Source organism: Engraulis encrasicolus, chromosome 22, assembly GCF_034702125.1.
Source record: "Engraulis encrasicolus isolate BLACKSEA-1 chromosome 22, IST_EnEncr_1.0, whole genome shotgun sequence".
NCBI classification, from domain to species: Eukaryota; Metazoa; Chordata; class Actinopteri; order Clupeiformes; family Engraulidae; genus Engraulis; species Engraulis encrasicolus.
Genome location: NC_085878.1, coordinates 12,770,740 through 12,780,250, shown reverse-complemented (window position 1 = coordinate 12,780,250; position 9,511 = coordinate 12,770,740). Strand labels below are relative to the sequence as shown.

The 9,511-nt window shown below is 45.2% G+C and overlaps 1 long non-coding RNA gene across 1 annotated transcript in view; it reads left to right on the top strand.

The window, feature by feature from the left end:
- Positions 1-8,731: 8,731 nt before the first annotated feature.
- The window catches only part of LOC134438353 (uncharacterized), a 1,149-nt gene continuing 369 nt past the window's right edge, over positions 8,732-9,511 (top strand). The window contains exons 1-2 of the long non-coding RNA XR_010032558.1: positions 8,732-8,798; positions 9,203-9,259. This is a non-coding gene — a long non-coding RNA (uncharacterized LOC134438353). The remainder of the gene's footprint in view (positions 8,799-9,202; positions 9,260-9,511) is intronic.

Genomic DNA, 9,511 nt, shown 5'->3' with positions numbered 1-9,511 from the left:
TCCCCAGGCAGTTTCAGACAGTGCACTCTGTGCATGCGTGCGTGTGTGTGTGCGTGCGTGTGTGTGTTTGATAGGGGAGATTTTGTGTGTGTGTGTGTGAGTGTGTGTGTGTGTGTGTGTGTGTGTGTGTGTGTGTGTGTGTGTGTGTGTGTGTGTGAGTGTGAAGAAAGAAAGAGAGAGAGAGAGAGAGAGAGAGATGTGTCTCCGAGACACTCTGTTTATACGAAAGAGGGAATGAGACTGGGAGTGAAAATAGGCCATGGCAGATTTTTGAGCTGCAGGAGTGGCTGTTGGCTCGTGTTCAGTGGCCACTGATGTCTGATGGTGCGTTCACCTACTCTAGGCGCTTACCTGTCAGTGATCCACCCTGCCCACTCACGCCCAGTCATCACTCCACAGGGGGCAATGAGTGCAGCACATCATTTGGCGCTGAAAACTGACTGCTACACGAATGGAAAACACATTATATTACAGAATAGTATGGACGAATATTATGGATGGATGTTGGTCTCATTGCTATGAGCTTGAATTTGATTTATTATAATGTTCTTCCATACAACATGCTCCCAGCTGATTGCTTTAAACATTAAAAGCGTTCCTTGGGCAGTTAATAAGGCATGCTGCAGATGGACTCCTGTTTTAAATGCACAATAACTTGGAGACGCTCCTATTGAAATGCATTTAGCTTAGCAGGCACATTCTGGTGGCTGGTTATTATGATTATCCATACTGTCCCAAAGGTCTGCTTGATTCTTGCTTATGCAGGCGCTCTCTGACGCTTATTGTGTGAACTGCTTTTGGGAGCTCTTATGGCCTCTGTGCTGACTGTGGTTCTTGCGTCATTGCAAAAATGAAAATATTAATATAGAGGATTATTACAGTTATGGACTTTATTAATTCATTTGTTTTAGCTCTTTTTGTTGGGCGTCGACCGTGAACACGTGAACACGGTGAGATTTCAAGCTAATCAATCTTCTGGGAACAATGTATAAGAGGGCTAGCAATGACTCATTCGAAAGGAAATTACACATTGTGTCACAAACAAGACATGATTGACACTGTCACTGTACCCCGCCCACGTGTGTCTGTACATGTACATGTACATGTAGCTTAGTGCATGTGCTCCATGGTCCATGTGTGTCCATCCATCGGTCAGGAGGGATGGGGAAATGGGGTGTGGGGGTTGGTGGTGGCACATTGGCCATATGGGCCATCACATGTGGTGATGTGGTGCAAAAATGACATTCGTGTCATCAACTTGACATGCACTCAGTGCTCTCGATTCACAACCGGGTCATCATATAATATCTCACACCCACGCTGTATTTATAGTTGGAAATGAGTTGGGGTTGTCTCTAGGTCGAGGAAGAGATGTACTCTACTGACTAATAACAAAAGATATCAAGATTACAAATGCGGCACTGCATAACACCAGAATATATTCAAAGGTTGTGAAAAAGGGAACAGAAACAGAGGACGGAAAGAAGAAAGACAATATCAAAATCGTCATCACTATCTCTGTAGTAGTCACATTATCTATTGTAATATAGTACACTGCCTGTCCAAAACAAAATCTGTGCCCACACTCTGATATATTTATGGAACACTTTTAGCTGTGATTGTGGCACACATCCGCTGCATGTGGCATTGTCAGATTGTTCTACAATGTCTCAAGATTTATTTATTTCCATTCAGTGTTGCATTCATTTTGCACCAAGATATTGCTTTGATGATGGGAGACTCTGGCCACTCTACGTGTAGTTACATCCCAAAGAAGAATCTTGTGGGTTTAAGGTCTGTACTTGGTGGTGGCCAATACATGTGTGACAATGTTGTCTCATGGTCCCCTGAACCACTCTTTCCATCACAAATTGAGCCCAATGAATCCTGGCTGGCATTGTCATCTCGGAGGGAGGACAGAAAAATACAATCCAGTGATCTAATGATCTTGGTCATTTGGTATATTGAGGTAGTCTGCTGACCCAATTCTTTGAGCACATACTGAGACTTGACCAAGTGCAGCAACCCCAAATACAGCCAGTGTATTAATGTGTCTTTGTTAATGCTCGCTAATGTCACAATGGGCATGGCATCAGGGAAGCCGACAGGGAGGGACAAAGGGTTCACTTGTCCCAGGCCCAGGGAGAGAGGGGGCCCAGAATTTGATCCTCATTACATTGTATCGATTGGATTTGGGGCCCTTTCAGATGCTTTTGTCCCGGGCCCAGCCAAAGCTGTCAGCGGCCCTGCATGGCATACTCCCTCCTCCCAGTACATGCTTTTTTTCTCCACTTGTGTCTGATGTAGCTGTTCAGTGACCGCCCATTTGGATGGTCTCTGGGGCACCATGCTAATAGCTGAGATGAATCTGCATTTGAGCTGAACAGAGCCAAGACCAGTGTCCACTGAACTATGAGATAACACCCACCACTTTGCCACAGGCGTGGTTCCTCATCCTGGTCTATTAGAAGGCAAAAGAGAGGCACAGAGCTGAGGTTTTATCACAAAGACCATTCCGGCTTTGACATTGTACAAATGGCTCGACTGGCGATATGTATCTCATTTTAATGAGGAAATCCCGGACAATTAACAAACTCTTTCCACTGTCCTAGAATAATAGCTATATCTAACCTTATACACATGTCAAATTCTCTTCCCTTTTTCTTCTGCTGATCTACCCTGTGCCGTTCTGAAAGTGTAGCCTAATAGCTTCCTGGTCTGGTTCTATTGTGTGCATGGAAGAGTAGTGGGTGTGCCTGGATGGAGAGCCTCTAATTTCTCATTCATCTTTGGTCATATTTGTCACCCGGGGCCATGTGAACAGATTTGGTATGAGTCTGACATGCAAATGCAAAGGAAATGGCCAAGTAATGTTCAATACTGTTTCAAAAATTGTTAGCCTGGAGGAAAAGGGTGTTGAGTGTATCCCGAAAAATCTATAATAACGGAGTAACACTTTCTTTGGCACCGGGATCCTACGCACGACATGACAACCAGGGGTGTCGTTCAGGCGGGTAAAGTGTGACTGAGTCACCAGGGCCAGGGTACATAGGGGGCCCACACACAGTCCAATTTATGGGTGGGGGGATGATTGTACATAGGGCCCAAAATTTGCTGCTACTGTACGCCACTGGTCACAACAATGTCAAAACACAAGTCATGGACAAGTCATGAACATTTTATGGTCATGAAAAGTTGACATTAATGATCACTTGTTCACTTAATGATAACAGTCGTAAACTGTTTATGACAGATGCATGACTGCATTATTACACTTTTATGTCACTGTCATTTCTTATATATGACGCCAAGCGTTACCAATAATGGACACTCACACATTGACATTATTTTGTTTTGAATTCTTAATGTCTTTTGCAAGTGGAAATTCTGAGTCCTTGTAGTTTATAGTTGTTTTGAATTGCGGGCAGACATGTCTTGAGGAGAGCAGGGAGGTTGAGGAACTCAGTGGCTTCTGACCCCTGGTGCCTGGTGATGTGGCAGATATGCTGGCTCAATCCTACTGCATAATGCAACGCATCCTGGGTGGCAGGCAGGCACCCCTGGAGCCACAAACAGGCCAGAGAGAGTAGAGAGAGAGAGGTTCCATTGGCCCATTGTTTCCTGGTTCTATTATGGCCCCCCTTAGGCAGACCTAGGCAGACCTAAGGACTGTTCTATTCATTGTAGGAGCATTATGACACGCCCCTTTAGGCAGACCGGAACATGGTCGCGTTAGGTGCCCATAGAAACCTATTATGTTGGCATATCTCTATAGAATATCTCTGAACAGGCGCTACTAAAAGAATCTGAAGACTGCATCCAGGGAAGCCAACAGGGGGAGTACAAATGGGTCAGTTGTCCCAGGCCCAGGAAGAGGGGCCCCCAGAATTGGGATTGTAGCTTATGTATGTACTGTATTGATGGTGCCTGTCCTTGGCCTGGCCAAAGCTGTCAGTGGCCCTGACTGCATCTATTAAAGCTTTGTCAAACCATCTGGTGACAGTGGAAGATGAGATAAATTATTGCCATCATTATGAATTATAATGGAGTGATCACTCTGTATAAAGACATGAATTATGAATTTAGCATGTGCAAACCAGACATAGGCCTCAGCCATTTAAGAAACATTGTTAGCCATAGTATAGAAACACCTAACAAAGGTTCATGTAGTTGAAAATTTGAGTGTTTGAATCAGCGCACACAGTCTCTGGATCTGGCACTATAGTGGGATCTCCAGTTTTGGCAGTAGCACTTCAGTAACTTAAATTATTTATTTAAGCTTTCCCAGATTTAGAGATTGACTGAATGGGTTTGAAAAATGGGAAAAACATACTGTACTTGTTAGGGCTGTAACGATATTGTATCAAACCGAGAAATCGTGATACACAGAGTCACGATACTGTATCGCGATACAAGGAGGCTGTATCGTGATGTGCCCTTTTAACGTTTTGACACCCATCAGCCCAGAAAACAACCACATGATATATGAAGTGATAGTGCTTACAAGCATCATCATTATTATATAGAAAGTTTTTAAAATTATTAGTAGCCTCTTGTAGCCTACATATAAACTATCATAGATTTTATTCATGAAGTTTATAATGTTGGCAAATGGGAAATCGTGGGGTGTATCGAACCGTAGGTCATGAATCGATACAAACCGAATGGTGAGTTGAGTGTATCGTTACAGTCCTAGTACTTGTTCAACTCTGAAGGAGTTGGGAAAGCATACAAAAACATTGCTGCTGCACTCCGAGATTATTATGAAGATGAAAATCTGGGACATTTCCATAGTTTCTTGGGAGCCAGGACATTGCTGTTTCTGTAGCCAATTACTATCGAACTAAATCATGTTTTTCATTTAACAAGAACAATAGGCCCTGCCATGGCCTAATGGTAGGGCACTGGGTTACTACGCCGGCGACCAGGGTTTGATTACAGCCTGGGTCATTTGCCGACCGTTCCCCGTCTCTCTCTCTCCCCATTTATTTCCTGTTTCTCCTCCACCGTACTGTCAAAAAAGGTCAAAAAGCCCTAATATGTACTGTAAGAATGACAATAAGACAAAGCCCATTTAAACCAGAATCAACTGGTCACTCTCAGTTAAATGTGTTATACAAACCCATAGTATCTATGGTGTGCAGGGAATGGACAGGGGCCAACAAAAAAGACCCTGGCATTGCCCTCCCTATTTTTTTCATCATTTTTTTTTCATATTATGTTATAATTAACATAATAACATACTTGTATGTGATGAATAAAATGTGTTAAATAAATATTACATTTAAATTGTAAATTATGTATTTAAGTTAAAGGACAATCAAACAACGGGGGGTGTTGTCATTACATAGCATGTATTAAGTGGGAGACTACTTTCAGGCCCATCCAAGCCCTGGCCACAGTCCCATGGAGGAATATAGTGATGCCAGCACTGCACTCTCTTCCCTCTCTTGCAGCATGAGAAAAAAAAGGGAGAAAGAAAAAAAAGAAAAGGACAGTGGTTTCTAAGGATGCTGCTGTGATATATCCGTACCAGTGTGGGGCTTTGGAGTTTGCTTTTAGTTCAGTCAGGCAGAAACCTCAGAGCATCGACCTGGTAATGTTTGTCAAATACTCATGAAGACAGGGTGTGACTTTTACAATATTGTCATGTACACATTGTCAGAATGTGTCTGAGAGTTCCTCATGGATCATCTTTGATGTGCATGCGTGCGTGCATGCGTGCGTGCATGCGTGTGTGTGTTTGTGCAGAGTGTGTGTGCATGCGTGCGTGCGCGCGTTTGTGTAGGTCTGTCTGTGTCTGTGCGTGTAGCAGTGAATGGACTGTCGGCTCCGGTTATTTCTGCTGGATCACTCCAGTGTTTCCATGGTGGCATGATCTCTGTGTGGCTCCCCTCCGTGCAAAGCCCCCTGCTAGGCCAGGCCATGCCAGCCGAGACCATTGTGTGTGTGTGTGTGTGTGTGTGTGTGTGTGTGTGTGTGTGTGTGTGTGTGTGTGTGTGTGTGTGTGTGTGTGTGTGTGTGTGTGTGTGTGTGTGTGTGTGCACGCTTGTGCGTGTGTGTGTGTGTGTGTGTGTGTGCGCGCTTGTGCGTGTGTGTGTGTGTGTGTGCGTATGTGTGTGTGTGTGTTGCCAGCTGAGACCATGTTGTGTGTGCGTACGCGTCTGTGTGTGTGTGTGTGTGTGCGTGTGCGTGCGTGCGTGCGTGTGTGTGTTGCCAGCCGATTACCATGTTGTGCGCCACCCATGAATCCCTGCCAGACCTGCTCAAATTCACCACAGACAAACAGAGCCACACTAGTCCCCTGGAATACTCCCATTCTGTGATAAAGCACGATGAGCTTTACTCACCTTCTCCCTGAGAACAACGGGCACTGTCACACTAGCATCAATCACTGATTACAATAATCTCCTGGCCTATGTATGTAAATAAATTGAGAGTTTTCAAAAATGTAACATATTACGTCAAGTAGTCAAGTGTAACTATCTATTCAGTGTTGTAGACATTGTGTAACTATCTATTCTATGTTACTGTGTCACTGTATGGACACAACATGAGGTCACCATACAGTAAGTGGGAGTATTCGTAGACCATTGCGTAGTCGCATGCACCCTGCTCTGCACCAGTTTTATGCGTCACCATAGGACCCAAGGACATTCTGTTCAAGTCTGACTCCGCTACTAGAAATACCTTTTTTCAGTCTCAAACGCAAGTCCGATTGAGTCATCATACCTCAGACAAACAGCGTGTGACCAAGAGCAAAGAAGGACCAGGACCATGACGATAGTTCCTAGTTAATGTCTTTCTTTCTGTCCTGTGTGATGTTTGATTAAGTCGTGTGTCCCTAGCACAGGCCTCCTCCTCCTCTTCATCTTCCTTCATCATCATCTTCTTCCTCCTCTTCATCTGCCTCCTCCTCTTCCTCCTCCACTTCCTCCTCCTCCTCTTCTCCCTCCTCCACTTCCTCTTCCTCCCCTCCCTCCTCCTCCTCCTGCTCCTCTTTTTCCTCCTCCTCCTCCTCCTCCTCCTCCTCCTGCTCCTCTTCATCTTCCTCCTCATCATCATCGTCCTCCTCCGGCTCCTCTTCTCCCTCCTCCACATCCTCCTCCTCCTCTTCTTCTTCCTCCCCCTCTACTCCTCTTCCTCTTCTGCTTCCTCTTCCTCCTCCTGCTCCTCTTCTTCCTTCTCTTCTTCTTCTTCCACCTCCTCCTCTTCCTTTTTCTTCTCCTCTTCCTCCTCCTCTTCTTCTTCTTCTTCCTCCTCCTCTCCCTCCTCCTCTTCTTCCTCTTCCTCCTCCTGCTCCTCTTCTTCCTCCTCCTCCCCCACCCCATCCTCTTCCTCCTCCTCCTGCTCCTCTTCCTCATGGCTGTTCTGATGCATATTGCATAGCCAGACTGCCGGCAGGTGGGGGACGTGGGAGGGGAGGCCCCAACTGTGAACAGGAGGACCACGCTGCTGACATCACCGCTTGGTCACAAGGGCTCTCTCTCTGTCTCTCTCTCTGTCTCTGTCTCTGTCTCTCTCTCTCTCTCTCTCTCTCTCTCTCTCTCTCTCTCTGTCTCTCTCTGTCTCTGTCTCTGTCTCTGTCTCTGTCTCTGTCTCTCTCTCTCTCTCTCTCTCTCTCTCTCTCTCTCTCTTTCTCTCTCTCTCTCTCTCCCCTCCAGATCACCAAGTAAGGGCATAGCAGGGCACATACATTAACGAGAAGAGCTGGTAACAAGGACCAGGAAACTGTTTAGCATGGTGTTGTTGGGGGCGGAGGGATGGGGGAGTCTTCGTTACTCCTCTAGAGTAGCACCTCGTATAAATCATAGTTGTCACCAGAGTGAATAAGATCCTGCTTCTTTCTTTGGAGACTGTACTCTGTAAAGACCACACATGCCCTCTAGTGGTGAGATTGCTGTGCTGGCTCTGGTACAGTGGTCTTAGAAGTGGGGGCCGGGGACCCTGGAGAGGGGATGCTTAGGGGGCTGCGTCAGAATGCCAGGAAAGGTATGGCCAAACAAAATAAATAATTGAATAAGATAAATAAGCTTAACTAAAGTAAAGCAGAATAAATACAATTTATGCAAAATTCACATCAATAACTACATTATAATAATCTATTCTATTGCATCGCTGATGGAGGATCTACTGTGACTGTATGATTTTGGCTCCACACGTACAGTTGGCTTTCGCCCAGGCTAGGTCTTGACTGGAATCATTAAAGGGGGCCGTATCATGGTAAAGGTTGGGAACCCCTGCTCCAGTATACTAAAGTTGATGATAATACAGAACATTGCAATGACGCAAATGCAATCCTTTTTAATATATTCTCTCTCTCTCTCTCTCTCTCTCTCTCTCTCTCTCTCTCTCTCTCTCTCTCTCTCTCTCTCTCTCTCTCTCTCTCTCTCTCTCTCTCTCTCTCTTTCTCTCTCTCTCTCTCGTCAATCTCCACCTAGATCACACTGTTGAAGTGTTCTCCCCTTACCTGACATCAGACTTCAGAATTGGTCATTATCCGACACTACAGTCCAGCCATGGAACAGAAGGTAAGTCAGAACACACATCTCCACCTTCTCAGATACTACCATCTGGGGACTTATTCCAGAGGGTCTTTCCGAAGAAAACTCGGTGTCCTGTAATTGTGTGGAATTCTATCATTTTACATCATTGTAGAACTCCTTTTAATAGGATATTGTTCCTAACCTCACAGCTTTAAACTGGTCTTTCTGTCTCTTCTTAAGTCCACCTCTCCCCAGAGACATCCTGTGAAGAGCAGGTCTAAGTCCACAGAGGAGATCCAGCAGGCAAAGAAGGTGATCACCCACTCCACACCCATCCATCCTCCTGCCTACAATGTTGTCTCCATTTACATTTCTTTCCCGCTAATTCACACCCATCTCTGACACACCTACTGTATATTGTCCTCTGTATACTGTATATTGACCACCAGACAGCCCCCCCCCCATGCACACTACATCGTCATCATTATACCATCTTATTTTACGACTGAAATGTTGACAGGTATGCACGAGTATACTGCGGTATGATGAGGTGAAAAAGGCATTTTATCTAAAGCAATATTGCACATTAAGTATCTAGGGTTATTGGGCACTAATTCATTGCAACTGCACAATGATGATTTCCATGTGTACGCCACGTGTAATGAATCATGAATAATTTTGCATGCGTCTCAATTTGTTCTCTCATGTTCTCCCAGGCTTTCCACACCCCTCAGAAGTCTCTGCCTGGACGGTCAGACCTGGAAAAGGTGAAGGTGAGCTCTGGTCATTTCATTTGTCCCATTACTGTTTCATGAGGCCTGTGGCTTGCATGTGGCCTATTTCATGCCAAAGGAGCTGGTCTTGGGGTCAGTGAGTTGCTGTTTGGAGTCCTGTGCCAGGGAAGAACGTGGGAGGGGGGAAATAAATAACTAATGCTCTCCTGTGCTTTCATCCATGGCTGAACTACCTTTGAGTAAGTCATCTGAACCCATATTGTGTGGCAAAACAAAACTGTAAGTTCGTCT